Source organism: Dufourea novaeangliae, unplaced genomic scaffold, assembly GCF_001272555.1.
Source record: "Dufourea novaeangliae isolate 0120121106 unplaced genomic scaffold, ASM127255v1 scaffold148, whole genome shotgun sequence".
NCBI lineage: Eukaryota > Metazoa > Arthropoda > Insecta > Hymenoptera > Halictidae > Dufourea > Dufourea novaeangliae.
The window spans coordinates 407021-411122 of record NW_015374032.1 but is presented as its reverse complement, the minus strand read 5'-3'; positions in this window follow the sequence as shown (position 1 = coordinate 411122).

The following is a 4102-nucleotide window of genomic DNA, read 5'->3' as shown; positions in this document are numbered from 1 at the left end:
GGCAGGCCATCGAGGCGCGCCAGGATTCGCGCCTCCATGGCCGCGAACAGTCTCGCGACGTGCCGCTCGACGGCCCCCTCCACGTCCGCCATCGACACGGGGCGTTCCCCTACTGGGTCCGCCCCGCGTGACCGAGGCGAGGGAGGTGATCGCGGAGGCGACCGTGGCGTCGGCACTGCCGCAGCGGCTCGCGCGGGCCGCTGCCGCGGTGGCCGAGCCGCCACCTCTGGTTCGGGAGGCTCCGGCGACAGAGGCGCGGGCGGCAGCATACGGAGGGCCTCGGGGTTGGGGTCACCAACCGCCGACGGTCCCTCCATTGGCGTCGCCGTCATGGACACCTCCCGGGCCAACCGCGGACCGGACAGCGCCTCCAGAGCGGAGAGCCGAGCTCGGAGGTCTTTGACCTCATGTTCGAGCTCCAGCTCCCGCTCTGAGAGCACTGTCCGTTTCGCCTGTTCGGCCGCCGCGTATTTGATTTGGAGGGCGGCCTCCCGGAGAGCTCGGACGTTGGTGCCCTTCAGGTTAGAAGAGCATCTCGCGACCTGCTCTATAACCTGGACGCTGTCTATGATGACAGGCATCGGAGCGCGCCGCATCTCCTCGGCGACTTTGTCGTCCGAAGGCAGCCTTTTGCAGGACTTGTGGACCGGTCGTGGTGGCACCGACCGATCCATCAAGTCTCCCTGACGCTCTTGGAGCTCTAGCTCCATGAGCTTCCTCTTCGCCTCCGCCAGGCCGACGTATTCCCCGGTGGCGGGGGGTCTGCCTCTCTTTCGGCCCCTCCCGGTACTGGCGCTGGGCATTATGGACGACGCCACCGACACCGCCGAGACTCTCGACGTGTCCGACTCTTCGCCGTCGCTCATGTCCATAGCCAGGTCGAGGTATCCGGCACTGGCGGAACCCTCCAGGCCAGCCGACAGGCGCTGCAGCCTCACCACGGGGGCTCTGTTCGTCCTGGAGGCGGCCAGTCCCGAGGGACCCGGCATCGCCTCCGAAGGGGGGTCGCCCCTTCCCTTTCCAGTAGCAGCTAGAATTCCGGCGGCATGGTGGTCCACCGCCGGATCCTCAAGGACGTCAGATGACGACATGGGTGTGGCCCGCTCAACCACCACACCCACGCCGGCTCCTGGGGTTCCGAGGGCCCCTGGAGCAGTAACCATACTCTCTTTGTTTGTGCTATTCATATTTTTATGTTTTTTGCACCCCACCCGCTCCCCAGTAGCAAATAGGGATCCGGTAGCCTGGGGGCGCACCAACCGGTCCTCACGGTCGTCAGATGACGACATGGGTGTGGCCCGCTCAACCACCACACCCACGCCGGCTCCTGGGGCTCCGAGCACCCCTGGAGCAGTAACTCCTTTGCCTTTCCTTGTGTCTGTCATGGTTTTTTTTTTTTTTTTGGACACCTCCCTCACTCCTACCACACACACCGTTAGCACCCTTAGCAGCCGAGGCCACCAAGGGTCCCAGGGGGCACCACGTGGAGGTCGTGTGTGTGGATTTGACCGGACCGAGCCCGCCGACTTCGCCGAAAGTCGCCGCAGCAGGCCGCACCGTAGTGATGCCTGATTATAGGTCGAATATCAGCTCTATCGTGGTTGTTGACGCAGGTCAGAGTGTTACGTAGGAGCCCGAAGACCCCTACGCACCCCTCGCTGCGAAAGCTCGGCCCAGCCTACGCCCCCCATGAACCGTGTACCATTTTTTTTTTTTTTTTTTTTTTTACGTGAGGGAATGCATTTACGCACACCCCCGCCATCCTCCAATGTGGGAGGAGTGGGGCGGGGATTGTGTGGGTCTCATTCCCAATAGGGCAAGCCCCAGGGGAAATACCCAATAAACCCTCACGGTGGCCGGGCTCGGCGCTATGCGGGGAGGCACCGGGATCTCTTGCAAACACAACCGGTACCTCTCCAGCGCCCGCTCCGCCAGTGGACGGCGGAGCGCCCTCTCTGTGGTCGGGGAAGCGAGAGCTCCCCCCCCATCGGACCGCGGGTGCCACAGTCCCGCGATCCCAACAGTCCCTTTTAGTCGCCTCTTACGACAGGCAGGGATTACCGTGGGCGTATTCTGTCCCCCGCCACACAGGGGAAAAAGAGAGCGCACCGCCGGGAGGAACAAACGCCCCCCCCCCGGCGGCGGCATCGACGCGGGCACATCAACGCGCCCGGCGACCCCGCAACAGGCAGGCGGGCCCAGAGGCCCGACCCCGACAATCGCGCGGGGCCGCCGCGTCACGCCGGTCACCCAGCGACCGGCCGAGAGGAGGGAGGGCTCAGGGGGCAACAGGCCCCCCCGCAGCCGGGGCGGCGGCCAGCCGCCGACCCCCGGCGCGCCTCGCCCTCCTCCTCGCGATCCGAGCGGGGTCGGTTATCTCCCGACCCCGCTCGTTGTCCTCCTTCCGCGAGACCACGGTCTCGCAGAAGAAGGACACCGCCCTCCACGACCCCCAGCTCTCCACCATGGCAGCGACCACGGCAGGGAGCGAGAGGTCCAACCCGACCGCCAATCGGAGTGCCCGCCTCTCCCTGGAGAAGGCCGGACACTCCTCCAGTGCATGTTGCGCGGAGTGGAGCTCCGCGCCGCACTGGTGACAGCCAGGCGTCTCCTCTGCGCCGACCTTCAGCAGGTACTCCCCGAAACAACCATGTCCGGAGAGCACCTGCGTCAGGCGGTGCGTCAACCGACCGTGGCCGCGGTCCATCCATGCATCAAACACGGGTAGGACCGCCCCCACGGCCCGCTGTCGGGCGGCGCCGCTGACCACCAGATGACGCCGCCACGCTTCCCTGGCGAGCGGGTCGATGCCCTCCCGGCGGTGTGCCTGCCGACGCCGATAAACCTCAGTGTCGACCTCCGATTGGAGCTCAAACGGCACAACCCGCGCCAGGACGAACGCCGCCTCATGTGCCAGGGTGCGGTATCCGCGGGCGATCCTGACAGCCATGCGGCGCTGAATACTGCGCAGCAGCTGTCTTCTGCGCCGACAGGTCGCCAGGTTAGGCGCCCATACGGGAGCCCCGTAGAGCGCCATCGCCCGCACCACACCCGTGTAGAGGCGGCGGACCTCCTCCCCCGGCCCCCCGAGATTGGGCAAAAGACGACCCAGAAGGGTCGTCACGCCCTCGATCCGGGGGACGAGGCGGCCGAAGCGGCCCTCCCACCTCCATCGGCCGTCCAGGTCGAGGCCGAGGTACTTCATCCCCTCCCCGGCCCGGACGGCCACGTCGCCCACCCGGATCCAGGGCTGGGGCGCTCGCCGCGACAGAGGCAGTCCATGGAATAAGACCACCTCTGTCTTGGGCGGCGATATCCGCAGCCCCAGCGCCTGGATCCTCCTGGCCACACCGGCCACGGCGACCTCCACCATGCGACAGACCCTGGTCCCGTCCCTCTCCATCCCGATGATCAGCGTGTCGTCCGCATAACAGACGACACGCACACCGGGGGGGAGGAGTCCGCGCAACGCCGAGTCATACCCCAGGTTCCATAGGAATGGTCCTAAAACGGATACCTGGTGCACTCCCCGGCTCACCCTCCTGCGCACCAGCCTTCCCCCTTGGGCGGGGTACTCTATCTCCCGGTCCGCGAGGTAGTCCCGGACAACGGCTCGCAGATACGGGGGCACTCCGTACTCCCGGAGCGCTCCGCGTATCGCGTCCCAGCGGAGGGTGTTGAACGCGTTGGCTATATCCAAGCTTTCAGCCAACGCCACCCCCCTCCCCCCGGGAGACCGACAGGTCCGCGGGGGCACGGACGTGGTCGACCGCATCGAGCGTCGACCGGCCCTCGCGGAAACCGTACTGGCAGTCCGCCAGCCCGAGACCACCCGCGGACAGTCCCCTCGACAGGCGGGCAGCCAGCACTCGCAGCGAGACATATCGGCCGGTACGCGGAGGGATCCTCCGCGGGCTTACCCTTCTTGGGGACCAGGGTCAGCCGCCCCCGCTTCCACAGAAGCGGGACTCGCCCCGACATCAGGCAGTCGTCCAGCAGCCGCCTGAGTCGGGGCCCGAGGACGCACAGGGCCATGCGCAGAGCCCTACCGGGAATACCGTCCGGCCCCGGAGCCTTACGGCCTCCGAGGCGCGCGACGGCC